This window comes from Canis lupus, chromosome 35 (assembly GCF_003254725.2).
Source record: "Canis lupus dingo isolate Sandy chromosome 35, ASM325472v2, whole genome shotgun sequence".
Lineage (NCBI taxonomy): Eukaryota > Metazoa > Chordata > Mammalia > Carnivora > Canidae > Canis > Canis lupus.
The window spans coordinates 24,957,273-24,972,500 of record NC_064277.1 but is presented as its reverse complement, the minus strand read 5'-3'; the positions used below and the strand labels follow the sequence as shown (position 1 = coordinate 24,972,500).

At 38.6% G+C, this 15,228-nt stretch overlaps 2 non-coding genes across 2 annotated transcripts; both read right to left on the bottom strand.

Moving 5' to 3' along the window:
• Positions 1 to 5,294: 5,294 nt before the first annotated feature.
• On the bottom strand, positions 5,295 to 5,376 carry TRNAS-AGA (transfer RNA serine (anticodon AGA)). The gene has a single exon. It is a non-coding gene; the product is annotated as a tRNA-Ser (tRNA).
• An 8,728-nt stretch (positions 5,377 to 14,104) lies between these two features.
• TRNAS-AGA (transfer RNA serine (anticodon AGA)) lies at positions 14,105 to 14,186 on the bottom strand. Its single transcript has one exon. It is a non-coding gene; the product is annotated as a tRNA-Ser (tRNA).
• Positions 14,187 to 15,228: the final 1,042 nt, after the last annotated feature.

Genomic DNA, 15,228 nt, shown 5'->3' with positions numbered 1-15,228 from the left:
TATCTTTTAATTTCTAGAAGAGTTTATGTAGGTATGGCATGCTTCCTTCTTTAAAGGTTTGGTAAAATTCACCAATAAAGCCATCTTTATTGGCCTGGATTTTTTCTTTGTGAGAAGGCTTTTAGTTACAAATTCTATTTTGTTTGTTTAGTTTTAAATATTTCATTTATTTATTTATTATTTATTTATTTATGGCCCACGCCAGCAAAGGGAGAGCCAGAGGAAGAGGTAGAAAGAGAATCTCAAGAAGACTCTATGCTGAGCATGGAGCTTAGCTCAGGGCTCATCCCAGGACCCTGAAATCATGACCTGAGCTGAAATTAAAAGTTGTATGTTCAACCAATTGAGTCACCCAGGCGCCCCTACAAATTCTATTTAAATAGGTATATGACAATTTAGATTATTTATTTTTTCTTGAGCTGTAGTTTGTGTCTTTTGAGAAGTTGGTCATTTCATCTAATTTGTCACATTAATTGATGTAATATTATTCATAACATTCTTTTATTGTCTGTAGAATCTGGGTACATATCCCCCTTTCTTTCATGATATTGATAATATGTGACTCTTTTTTTTCCTCATCAGTCTGTCTAGAGACCTGTCAATAATATTCAACTTGCCAAATCACCAGACTTTGGGTTTCATTGATTTCCTCTACTGTTTTCCTGTTTTGTTTAATTAATTTTTGCTTTACTATTTAATATTTTTTCCTTCTGCTTATTTTGTGTTTAATTTGCTCTTTTTTTCTACTCTCCTTTTTTATTAATTTTTTTCATTCCAGTATTGTTAACATACAATGTTATATTAATTTCCATTGTACTTTTGCTAGTTTCTTGAAGTGGAAGAATAATTAATTTATTTGAGCACTTGGTTTTTTTTATAATATAAACATTTCTTGCTATAAATTGCTCCCTATACAAAACTTCAGCTGCGGACACTTTGTACTATTTCGCTTCTATATTCTTAATGAAAAACTTATATTTCCCTTGTATATATTATTTGGCTTGTGGGTTATTTAGATGTATTTTCTTTAATTTCTGGTATCAATTTCTATTTTAATTCGTTGTGGTCAGAAAATATATTTTCTATGATTTCATTCCATTTAAACTGAAGATTTATTTTATTGCACAAAACACAGTGTATCTTAGTGAGTCTTCAATGTTGCTTGAATATATTGTATCCTTCTGTTGTTGGATAGAGTAGTCTATAAATCTTACTCAGGTCAAGTTCCTTGATAATGTTCAAATCTTATATCTTCTTACTGATTTTCCTGACTACTTGTTCATCAATTACTGAAAGAGAAGTGTTAAAATCTCCAACTGTATTTGAAGAATTTTTCTATTTATCTTTTCAATTTATCAGATTTTGCTACATGTATTTTGAAACTCTGTTACTACGTGCATACATATGTAGGATTATTATGTCCTTTAAAAAAAGATTTATTAGAGAGAGAGAATGTGCACAAGCAGGGGGGAGGATTATAGGGAGAGGGTGAAGCAGACTCCCCGCTGGTCAGGGAGCCTGACATGGACTTGATCCCAGGACCCTGGGGTCATAACCTAAGCTGAAGGCAGCCACTTAATTGACTGAGCCACCCAGGAGCTACTATTATGTCCTTTTGATGTATTTACCCCTTTATCATTATAAAATGTTCCTCTGTTCCTCTTTTTTTATTTTATTTTATTTTATTTATTTATTTTTTCCCCTTCTGTCCCTCTTGATCTGTTTTCAGGCATTAAGGTGACTTGATTTTTTTCTCATTTGTTTTCCTTCTCTGGTATCAAAGTTAGTCACTGTCTGAAGAACATTATTGTGTATACTTTATTCAGTTTTCTGGTTTAAGGTGGAAGAGTAAGTCTGGTGTTGTTTTACCATGTTGTTTTACCATGGTGAAAAACAGAAGACCTTTTGGCACTGGTTATTTAAGTCCACCAATCTGACTTTATTTATTTTTAAAGATTTATTTATTTATTTATTTTAGAGAGAGTGGGGGAGGGGTAGAGGGAGAAGGAGAGAGAGAATCTTAAGCAGACTCTATGGTGAGCATGGAGTCCCAAGCAGGCTCAGTCCCCTGACCCCAAGATTAGGAACTGAGAGGAACCCAAGAGTTGTTGCCCAACTGACTGAGCCACCCAGGTGCCCCCCACCAATCTGACCTTAAACTTTAGTGGTATATCATTCTTTCCTTTGCATAGTGTTTATTCATCCTTTTCTTCCATGACCCTCTTCTTGAATATAGACATTTCTGGAACTAATTTCATTCCTGGTCAACACTATGAAAATGAACAATTGGAACAAATCCATGAACAAAAAATTACAATCAGTGTTCAATGACAGAAGCAGAACCACGGAGATGGTTACATACATTTCATATATATACACATATATTCATATATACTTGAGGGATTTGTAGAAGCTGATTAAGTAGTCTACGTAAATGCTGAAGTGCTGTAGCTCAGAGTCCATAGGGCAGTTTGTTCAAGAGGGGAAGAAAAATATAAAGTGGGGAAGATTAGAACAAGCTGGACTCCACAAGTAGGAATTGAAGCCCCACAAGATGGATTGAAATTTGTGTTATTTTGGTGCAGATGTCCTGCGGAAGCCAGGGCCCTTCATTTAGAGCTAAACACACACGTTTGATCCAAGAAAGAGGAGGCTGAAAGAGGATCCAGGGGAAGGTGGGGCAGTGGCAGGCCCAACTGCTGCCTCTGAGGAGGTATGTCAGCAGGTGAGTTAGAACGAGCTGCAAAATGGCTACTTGACTTCTCCCTCCAAATTGCCCCCAAGAATGTCCCTTGGGGACCATCCAATCAGAAACATACAGAAAAGGGAATTCAGCCTGGCTAAGTTGATATAGATAAGAAGATAATGTTTTAGTACATATGTAACAACCAATATATTTACATATATAATAACCAGAAGCGTACTGCCTTAGTTTACATAGACAATACCCAAGAGCATACTGTCTTAAATATCATAGATTTATAAATACATATATCTTGATATGTATATTGTATCAGTCCTCCAATTTTGCTATCTTCTTCAATAGCTTCTCATTTTTTAAGTTGCTCTACATTTCCAAATGTGTTTTTAAAACAATGGATTAATTTCCATAAGATACATATTTGGTGTTTGGGATTTTATTGAATCTGTTGATCAATTTGGAAATAGTTGTCACCTTGACAAAATTGAGTCTTTCAAAAAATAAACATACTATTTCCTTCTATTTAATTTCCACCAGCAATATTTTGTAGTTTTTAATCCATATTCCTGCATATCTTTTGTTAGATTTATTCCCAGATGTTTAAGGTTCAGCTGCAAATGAAATATTTGTATTTTAATTTCCACTTGTTATACACATATACATTTTGTATATGAAAAGAAGAAACAGAAACAAATAATTTTTAACCTTAGCTGAAAGTGGGCATCTGCATATTACTTCCAATGTGAACCAGAGGGTGCTCGCTTCGGCAGCACATATACCAATGTGAACCAGAGGGACTAAATAATTTAGTGAATAATCCTGCTGCACCACAACACTCATTTATTTTACCCACTAACATTTAAGTAACATAATTGTAATAATTAGTGTTTAAATTAAAATATTGATTAAAATTTCAGGTTTATTTTTGTCCTAAAAGGGTGTTCCTTGATTATGAACTTGGATGGTGACTTCATGGAAAAGCTGATGTAACACTGCTTATTTTTTTCCTGATACAAAATCATGGGACCCAAGAATGATTTGATTATATTCACCCTTCAATTATGCATGATACTGCTGTGTAATACTTCCATCTTGTGCCTTTATCCTAAACATCAGTCATTATTAAAAATAATGTGTATGAATTTCCTTGCTTACTACAGAATTCTGCATACTATTCTTTCATCAGGCATAAACTCACATTTAATAATTTTCTCATTACCTATGTTACATCTAATGTTCAAATTGTGCTTGGGTTTTTATTTCAATGAGCACTATTTTTAAAATTAATTGATCTATGGTTTTTCTTTTTTCATCTCTTTATTTTGACATAAATTCTAATTTATGGAGAAGTTGCAAGAATAGTACAAAGAATCTTCATAAGTCCTTCACCTATATTCATCAAATGTTAAATTATGACATGTGCTTTATTTTTTCAGTAGATAGATACATATAGATAGATTTACACGTATATAATTTTGTTTCTTAAGTATTGACAGGTGAGTTTCAGACAAGATGTCCTTTACCCGTAAATACTTCAGTGTTTTCTAAAAACAGGGACCTTCTCTTTCCTAACCACAGAACAATCATGAAATCAAGATTAAAACTCTTATTTAATCTACAGACCTTGTTAATATTTTGCCAATTGTGCAGATCCTTTATTTCAAGAAAAATAGATTGCATCCAGTTGTTGCATCTCTTTAGTCCTTGAATCTGAAAGAGTTCTTCAATCTTCTTCTTTCATTTCATTGACATTAAAAAACAAAGTGGTCAGATATTTTATAGAACGCCCCCTAAACTTGAGTTTGTCTGATGTTTCCTGAGAGCTAAGTTCATAGTATGCACTTTTAGCAGAATATCTCACAAATGAGGTTGTATTCGTCGCAGTCCATACCTGGGAGATGTGTGATGTTGATTGTCCAGATACTGGAGATGCTAACTGGGATCAGTTGATTAACGTGGTGTCTGCCACAGCTCTCCACGGTCAAATCACGATCTCCTTTTGTATTACTTATATGATTTATGAATTTCACTTCTTTTTCATTACATTTGGTTGTCTAGGGAGAAAATAAGGTAAAGGAAGAAGAAAGGTAATATCTGAGTGGAAGACCAAGCAGGGTTTGTCAGAGCCATGGTGTTGGACAGGAAAGCGCAACCGTACTCCGGGAGGGGACGCCCGCGCCTGGGTGACCGTGCTGGGTTGCTCGGCGGCTGGAGGTGAGTGCCGCACCTCTGGCTGCGCTCCTGAAAACCCAGCCCAGCCTGGATCTCACGGAGCTGGCTTTCTAAGTGACGACCTGTATTCTCGCAACAGAAGTGCGTGTGTGGAGAAGATCCAGGTGGGGCTTCAAGGACAGCAAACAGGTGGCAGCATCCGTTTCGTTCAAATAAGTTTTAGTTGGCTTTCTTCTTTAGTTTCGTGTTTCATTTTTTTGCCTGTGAAGACAATTGTTTAACCGTGGGACAGGAATTCGGTGGCAGCAAAGGTATAAGTGAGGGACGGAGCAGGGCACTCGCTACCAAGGCCACCCTGCAGCAGTGGGAATGGCCAGCGAACTCCTCCCAGGACAACCTCCGGTGTCGGAGAAAAACACGCCGTAGTCGACAGGACTCGAACCTGTGCGGGGACACCCCAACGGATTTCTAGCCCGTCGCCTTAACCACTCGGCCACGACTACACGCGGGCGGGAGCGCACCCACTGGCACTGGTGGAGCTCTGGGGCGCCGCACACCAACCCTCCGGAGCTCCTCGGCCCCGCCGCTGTTAGACACAGTTATTGGAAAGCAGCCGACCCCCGGGACCTCGGGACCCCGGGGACCCCAGAGCACCAGCGCCGCCAGCAGTCCCAGGTGAGTGCAGGTGACCCCCGCCTGCTCCGGTACCGCCTAGGAGTGCTGGCTTCAGAGCGCAATTTCCCCTGCGCCAAACCCGTGCGCACCCAGGCCCTTGGGGCATAACCTTCTCCTACTGAGCCCACGCTCCTCCCAGGGTGACCAATTGTGCGGATGAGCTCCAGGTGAGCTCCAGGTGGGTTCCAGGTGGGCCCCAGGCTGTTTGGGGAGGGGTGTGTTAGGTGGTTCCCAGGGGGGTTCCAAGAGGGCCCAGGAGGGTTCCAGGTGGGCCCCAGGGGTTTCCAAGTGGGCTCCAGCTGGTTCCAAGTGGGGGACTGCTTCCAGGGCTTTGTGTCCCAGGTTGGAGGCGCTCAAAGTGATGCATCCCTAACCAGCATCTTGCTAAGTTGTTATGGTTTCTTGGGGCAGATGAGGGGCTATTTCTATCCAAATTTAACCAATTCAACAGGGTTTTTCCCCCTTTCACATTTTGAGCTTCATTTCTCTGTCACAGTGTTTCCCCAAATCTTGAAACTGATTTTGTCTATCCTGCTTAGAAGGTCTTAATGTAATTTTTTAAAGAGCAGGGCAAGGAGGGGAGGTGGAAAGGGGGAGGAAGGTGATTCGAGTCTGAAGACAGGGGGATCTTTCGTGCTATCTAAACAGACAAGAGGACTGAAGTATACCCAAAGGCAGCTGTATCCATAGAGGCCATCATGGTAGACCATTTGGCCACAGACTGTGGCTATTAACATGGTGACAGAAGACAAGAGGACTCTTAGAGACACCCAGACCTTCTATAGAACCTGCATGAAGGAGATGCCCCTCAGGGTTGCTGACCTCATCTGAGAGGGGCTGTCCTGCTATCTAGCCCTAGCCAGGATTCAGTCCCTGGGGGGCTGCAGAGGAGCAGGAGGGGAGAAGGAAAGGTGACATGGGAGGACATCTTAACATTTTTCTGTCTTTTTGTTTTCTTTGAATAAATGTCACTTTTGGGGGCAAAGATAGGAGGAGGAGGGAGGAGAGGTGAGAGAAGAGTGAAGGGAGGTGGGAAGGAGATGAAGGGAAACTCTTCTCCTACTGAGATAAAATCAACTTTAAGAAACCCCCAGTTTAATGAGGGGAGAGTCTGCCCTGAAGGGAGTATTAAGCCAAGTTTTGGGTAAAGGAACCAGACTCCACATTTAACTGAGCAGTTTATTATTTGAGCAGCCTTCACTATCACTGAGTATCAGTCACATAATCAGTCTTTAAAAAGCATGACTAAGTGCAAATGTAAAATAAAATTGAAGTTGTGATATAGATGTTGCCATAATTAGTTATATCATGACACTTTCATGGGTCTATGCGATATCTAATCAGATGGGGACCCCCATATGCCAGGGCGAGGGGGGGGGCGCAATCATGTGGAAGCCAGTGGGGGCGGGGTGCAGGTGGTGAAAGTATTCACTAGAGGCAGAAGGAAGGAGATAGAAGTTTACTGACCACACTGGGCGAGGAGTGGGGGAGGTAGGTAAGGGAGGTGCATGGCAGCAGAGGAGAAAGTGCAAAGAGGCAGTGCATAGGGGTTGTATTCAAAATGGGCAAATATGGGGTGCCTGGGCAGCTCAGTCAGTTAAGCTCTCTGGACTTCATTTATTATTCTATTTATCATTAGATTAGACACAGTTTTATTGCTATTGTAAATGATATTTTTAAAAATTATCTGTTTTGCCAGTATATATGAATACAACATTTTGTATCCAGCAAATTTGCTATTTTTACTTATTAATTCTAATAATTTGTAGATTTGGGGGATTTTTCCAAGCATGTAATCATATCATCTGCAAATGATATCAGTCTTATTTCTCCACTTCTAATCTTAACATCTTTTAATTCTTTATCATGTCTTGTTTCATGGGCTAAGATGCCAATACAATTTTTAATAGCAATGGTGATAGTGGTCATGCTTATCTTGGTCCCAGTATCTGGGAGAAAGTGTTAAACATTGGGCAGCCCTGGTGGCTCAGCAGTTTAGGGCCGCCTTCAGCCCAGGGTGTGATCCTGAAGACCCGGAATCGAGTCCCACGTCGGGCTCCCTACATGGAGCCTGCTTCTCCCTCTACCTGCATCTCTGACTCTCTCTCTCTCTCTCTCTGTGTGTCTCTCATGAATAAATAAATAAAATATTTTTTAAAAATGTTAAATATTTACCATAATTGTGGGGGGTTCCTGGCTGGTTTGATTGGTTGAGCATGTAACTCTTGATCTCAGGGTCATGAATTCAAGCCCCACAGTGAGTGTAGAGTTTACTTAATAAATAAATCTTTAACATTATCAGAATGTTAGATGTAGGATATTGTATATATGCATCATGAGATTAAGAAATCTTTCTATTCCTAGACTGGTGAAAGTTTTTAACTAGTGGTGTTGAATTTTTTATTTATTTTTTTATTGGAGTTCAATTTGCCAACATATAGCATAGTGGTGTTGAGTTTTGTTGAATGCTATGATCATTTGATTTTTTTTCTCTTACTCTTTGTGGTACATTTAAAGTGATTGCTTTTTATATTAAACAAATTTCATATAATAACTTAATAATATATATAATATAATAATTATATTAATAATATAATAATAACTAAGATAAACATTATCTCTTTACTTTTGACTATTGTGTCATTACCAGATTACTGTAAATCATTACTGGATCTGATTGCTATTATTTTATTTAGAAGTTTTGCATCTAGAATATTTTTATTTTTATTTTATTTATTTATTTATTTATTTGCATCTAGAATATTTAACACATAGATTGACCTGTAATTTTCTCTCTAGCAACATGCTTATCAAATTTTAATATGAAGATTATTGTTCTGGCCTCATAATGACAGTTAGGAAGTGTTTTTATTTTTTTCTGTTTCCTGAAAAATTTTATTTTTATTTAATTTCATAAAATTTTCCTGAAAAATTTTATATTAGTTCTTCATTAATGTTTTAAAACTGCAACAGTGAAGCCATATTTTCATAGTGTTTGTTTTGTGAAAAGGTGTTACAAACTGAATTGTGTTTCCTCCCAAATTCAAATGCTGAAGACCTAATCCTCAGTACCTCACACTTGACTGTATTTGGAGATAGGGTCTTTGAAAAGGTAATTAGCTAAAATGAGGCTATTAGGATGGGCATTAATTCATTCTGACTGGTATTGGTGTGGGAAGAAGAAATTTGGATACAAAGAGACACCAGAGATAAGCCATCACAGAAGAAAGACCATATATGGACAGGACTGTGCTCACATAGGAGAAAATGGCTTTCTGCAAGCCAAGGAGACAGGTCTCAGGATAAACCAAACCTGTACCTTGATCTTGGACTTCTAGCATCAAGAACTGTGAGAAAATAAATTTCTATTGTTCTGAGTCTGTGATATTTTGCAATGGCAGTCATAGCAAATAAATACAGAGGGTAATTATGATTTTAATTTCTTTAACAGGGTGGCCCAGGTGGCTCAGCGGTTTACCGCAGCCTTCAGCCCAGGGCCTGATCCTGGAGACCTGGGATTGAGTCCCACGTGGGGCTCCCTGCATGGAGCCTGCTTCTCCCTCGGCCTCTCTCTCTTTCTGTGTCTCTCATTAATAAATAAAATCTTTAAAAAAATAATTTTTTAACAGAGTTTAGGCTACTTGAATTTTTAATTTCTCTTTGTGTCTGCTTTGATCAGTCATGTTTATGAAGGAACCTATAATTTATCCTCTATTATCAAATTTATTCCCCAGAAACTATTCATTTTATCCTTTCACTCTAATCTTGATATCAGTAAGATTTTTAATGTTGTCCCCTTTTTATACTTTTTTCCCCCTTAAGAGAAGTTAGTTTTGATTTGGGGTAACAGTTTTACTATCTGAAAAGCAAATTTTTGTTCATTTATTTCTTCTATTTTTTTTCTCTTTTTGATTATAGCTCTTGCTATTTTTTCCTTCTAAGTTTTAAAAGTTTAATTTACTGGATTTTTAAAACTAGGTTTTTGAGCTGAAAGCTTAGATCATTACCTTTCAAATTTTCTCCTCTTCCAATAGATTGGAGCTGAAGTGATATATCCTATTTTCATTATCATTCAGTTAAAAATATTTTATAAACTTATTTGACCATAATATTTTGCATTCTGTCGCTTAATTTTATAACATTTGGGAATTTTCCATTTGTTTATGTTATTAATGCTGACTTTTATTTAATTATACTGTGCTGAACATATTCTGTGTGATTACTATCTTTGAAACTTGTTGAGATTTGCATAATGCTCACCATTTGGTTATCTTGTTAAATGTTGCATGTATACCTCAAAATTAAGATATTCTGCAGTTGGGTATAGTATTAATCCAATCACTTAAAATTTCCTCACTAAATTTAACTTACTTTTCCATACTGCTTTTTTGTGCCATTTGTTATATCTATAGAAGCATTCAAGTATTCAACTATGATTATGGATTTTTGTATTTCTCCATTTAGCTCTGTCAGTCTTTTGTTTTCTATACTTTGAAGTTGTTATTATGTGTGTACAATATAGGATTATAATATCTTCTTACTAAATTTACTCTGGAGATTATGAAATAGTTCCATTATTTTTAGTAATGCTTCTTTTTTAAAGGCTATAAATTCAAGTTATTATCACTAAAGTGGTTCTGGTTTATCTTTTTTGGCTATTCTATGTCTTACATTCCTTTGCTTTAATTATTTTTAAAAATCTGTATGTTTAAATTGGATGCTCTATAAAAAGCAAATGGTTTTGGGTAAATTTTTTCCTGTATGACATTTTTTTCCCTTTTAATTGCAATATTTTCTCTGCTTATGTTAAAGATAAATATCTATTTAGTTGAGTTTTGCTTCTTATTCTTTTAATTTTTCCAATTTGTTCTTTGTTTTACCATTCCTGCTCCTTTGCCTCTTTTTAGATTGGTAAATATTTATATAGTTCTACTTCTTTTTCTGGATTAATTTTCAGTTATACATTAAGGATCTCAGTGCAGGTATCTTGCTTATCTTTTATTAGATTTACTTCTAGGTGTTTTAAGTTTTTAAGCTATTGAAATTGGAACTTTTATAGTGCCTTTATTTATTTATTTGAGAGAGAATGAGAGAGTACAAGCAGAGGGAGTGGCAGAGGGAGAGGGAGAAACAAGACTCTCCACTGATCAGAGAGCCTGACTTGGGGCCCATGACCTGAGCCTAGCTGAAGGCAGACACTCAACTGACTGGGCCACTCAGATGCCCTGAAATTGGAACTTTTAATTTTCACTTCATGGTTATTGGAACATATAAATATATATGTTTTTTTGTATATTGACTATGATACTAGCTACCATGTTAATTAACCTATTAAGTACAATTTTCAGATTTTTTATTTTTCTTTGGCATTAAGAATACCCTTTATTATGTCTTGTAATGCACATTTGCTAATGAAGGATTCTCCCAGTTTTTGTTTGAGTTAAGCCATCCTTATTTTGCCTCAATTTTTCTCATTTTCTAAATTTAGGTATAATTTATGTACGGTAAAGAGCACAAATCTTAATTATATAGTTTGATCAATTTTCAGTTATAGCTGTGTGACCATCACCATGCTCAAAATATAGAATAGCTTCTCCAGGATAACAAGCTTTCATTAGTCTCATCCTGGTCAGTGTGTGCCCTCCCTCTAAGGACAATCATTCTATCATCATAAATCAGTTTTGCTGTTTTTATACTTCATGTAAGTATAGTGTGTACTCTTCTGTGTCTTTTTTTTGAGTGACATTATGAGACTTAATCATGTTATTGGGTTTATCAGTAGTTATTCTTTATACTGACTGTATACTCTTCTACATTTCCATTCTGTCGCTGACACTTAGGTGATTTCAGATTTTTTTTTAAGATTTTATTTTTTCATGAGAGACACAAAGAGAGAGGCAGAGACATTTGCAGAGGTAGAAACAGACTCCCTGTGGGGAGCCCAATGCTGGACTTCATCCCAGGACCCCAGGATCACAACCTGAGTCAAAGGCAGACGCTTAACCACTGAGCTACCCAGGTACCATGATTTCAGATTTTGATTATTAAAATGAAGTACTTATGAACGTGCATGTACATGCTATTTATGTTGGTTTATAATCAAATTGTGTAGTATCTGAGTTATATGACTATTACGTTTAGCTTTTATAGATATGGTGAAACATTTTCTCCAAGTGGTTATACTAATTTATACTTCTACTAACCATGTGAAAAATACTTTTACCACCCATTGCATTGTCATAGTTTTAAATTTTAGCCATTCTGGTGGGTGTGTAGTGCTATCTAATTTTGGTTTTGATTTGCATTACTCTCATGACTAATGGTGTTGAATGTCTTCTCATATGCTTATTGACCATTTTGAATCTTTTTCATAAAGTGTCTGCCAAGTGTTCTGGCCATTTTCAAATTGGGTTGTCTATTCTTATTGATTTATAGAGGTTCTTCATATATATATGGAATTAGTCATTTGATGGGTATATATATCATTTGATGGGTATATATGTATATCACAAATACCTCCTCTCCTTCCACAGCTTGTATTTTCACTTTTTAAATAGTGTCTTTTACAACCAATACATCCTTCATTTAAAGTGTCTAGCTCATCAACTTCTTATTTTATGATTCGGATCTTTATGTTCTGCCTGAGAAATCTTCATCTAGCCCAAGCCCATGAACATATTCTGCTGTTTTTCTTCTAGAAACGTTTGTTTTTTCTGTCACACAATAGTTTAGGTTTATCACTAAATAGTTTTGTTTAGAATGTGTTTATAATGTGAAGTAGGAAATTAAGGCTTATTTTATTCTCTCAAAATGTTGTACTGTTGTTTATTAAAAAGACCACCCTCACTTGACTGAATTTACCTAAGACTTATTTTGTAAATTGCTAGCGTAAGTCTTCCAATTTAGTTTATATTCTTCAATATTGACTTGACTTTTCAAGTTCCTTTGCATTTACAAATATAATATTTTAGAATCAATTTCCACAAAAATACTCTCTGAGATTTTAATTGGGACTTCGCTGAATCTATTAATCAATTTAAGAAGAATTGACCTCCTAACAGTATTGAGTCATTCCACATACAAACCCGGCATATCACTTCTTTAGGTCTCCTTATTTTATCCAGCAATGTTTTGTTGTTTTTAATGTAGTCTTGCACACTTTTTTTCAGGCTTATTCTTAGGTAATGTTTGTAATACTATTGAAAATGGAATTCAGAAAATTCTATATTTCATTTGCTTGTTGCTAGAATATATTCATACACCTGATATTTTATATATTGACCACGAAGGCAAAAACCTTCTAAATAGTAGCTAATAGTAATTGGATTCATTTAACTAATAATAGTTTTTAGATCTTTTTCAGTTTGTACATGCATAATCAAGTTATCCTCTGATAGTGAAGGTTTTATTTTCCAATATTAATATCAATTATTCCTGTTGTATTGTGCTAGACTTTACTTCTAGCACCATGCTGGGTAGAAGAAATGATAGACATCTTTGTCATGTTCCCAAACTTGGGTTCATTGTAGATATTTTGAAATAATTTCAGACTGACAGAAGTTACAAGAATGTAAAGAATTTCTAGCTATCCTTCAATCCATCCCCAAATTTTAGCATATAACTCTTTTCTTTTTCTGTCATAGATGAGAGAAAAGTATATATTATACACATACGCTTTTTCTGAAGCTGTAGGAGATGGAGTTTGAAAACACTCTTTTCCCTTAAGTATCTCAGTACTTTCTTAAAGGCATTCTTTTTACATACCCAAAGAACAATGAATAGATTTAGGAATTACCACTGGTAAAATAAAATTCTTTAATCCATGCTCTCTATTCAGATTTTACCAATTGTTCCAATAATGCCACATACATCAAAAGAATGTACCAGATTATGTGTTGTATTATGTTTTTAAAACCTGAAACATTTAGTCTTTAACTGTGTTTCATAATAGTGCTATTTTTGAGTACAGTTATTTTGCAGAAAGGCCCTTCATTTGGGTTTGTCTGAGGTTTCCTCTGGTCAGGGGCAGAGCACACATTTTTGAGGGTCACGGGACAGATGACTCGGCGCCCTCCCCAGCGCGTCACTTCCGGAGGTAATTCTGATTGGTCGCCCAGTCAACCACGTGGTCACGGGCCTCCGCTGGCACCGCCTCTGTAGGGAAGACATTTTGCTCCTTGGGTTCCTTTTGCTCCGCGGCGGGCTTGTACTCTCGTGCCCTAATGCAGCTGGTGGACGCTCCCTCCTCCAGCCCCGCCGCCGCCGAGCGCACGGGGCTCCCGCCTGGCCGCAGAGCTCGCCGTGCGGCCGTATGTCTCAGGCGGGAGGATGCTCTGGTGGAGCAGCCTCTGTGGGGCCCAGCTGCCTGCGCCGGCGTCTACACTCAAAAGGCGGGAGGGAGTGGCTAACCCTGAGCCGAGTCCGCCAAAGCTCCGGGCCGGGTTCCCAAGTAAAAGAGGACCTCGAGCAAGAAAGAGAGTCCTGTTCACAGAGAGCAGACTCGAGGCCAGGCTTTGTCTTTGAGGAGACCTCAGGTGCCAAGCGGAGAAAAACACGCGTAGTCGGCAGGATTCGAACCTGCGCGGGGAGACCCCAATGGATTTCTAGTCCATCGCCTTAACCACTCGGCCACGACTACACAGCCCTCGAGTAGCTACTTAAGTCCGTACTAGAAACTGCACCAGCCTAGGGAGCGGACGGGGTAAAGATGATCGCCAGTGCATAGGCAGGTCCTCTGCAGATGGTTCCGGAAAGCCCTGCGCTCCCCCGGGACGACGGGAGGGGCGTCCTCGGGCGGCGGCCACGCGCTCCGGCCGCGGGAGCGGGATCCCGTGTCCCCTGCCACGGTTCCAGCGCTGAGGCGCGCCGCCGTGGTCCCCGGGGAGGGTTGGGGGGCGACGTGGCCCCCGAGAGGGGAGCGGAGTGGATGGGCGCCCCTCGCCGCTGACGGGTGTCCAGGGTGGAGGGCGCCGGGAGGGCTGCGGAGCCGCTCGGGGACCCACCGCGTCCGCTAGGCGCGCGTCCCAGGTGCCCGGAGCCCGGCCACCGTCCTCGAGGACGACTCTGGTCTGAATCTTGGCCAAAGCAGCCGCTCGTTTGCTCAGTTTCGCAAATGCTCGCATGTTTTCCCTTCCTCGTCTTGGGTTTCCGGCTGCGGGCTGAGGCTGGGGGTACAGGTGTTTTCCTTGAGCCCGTCCCGTGCACCGGTTTTTGTCTACTGGGTCTCGTGTGCTAATCTAAGGAAAGAAGAGAACGACCGCAAATGGAGAAATCACGTCGCCCGAACGCAGAGGAGGAAGAGATGAGAAGGGGAGAGACAGGCATTGTGTGCATTGATGGGACAGCCAGCCCTGAAGGGACGGACGGGAACTAGTTATCATCCATAATTTATACATGTCACTTACTTTTTATTTGGCGTACACTTTTTATCAAGCATGTAGGGCTGTTTTTATTTTTGCTTAAGTCATTTGGAACCCCAGCTTTCATTAAGGTTAGACACCGAAGAAATATCCCGGACCTTCTGTGATAGATTAAAAACAAAAACAAAACAAAACAACAACAAAAAAAACACGCCTCAAAACAGCAAAGAGTGATGCACTCTTTGAACTAAAATTATTAATCAACTGACTGTTTTAGGGTACCAATGAGCAAGATACGGACAACTGTTTTACTGACAGAAA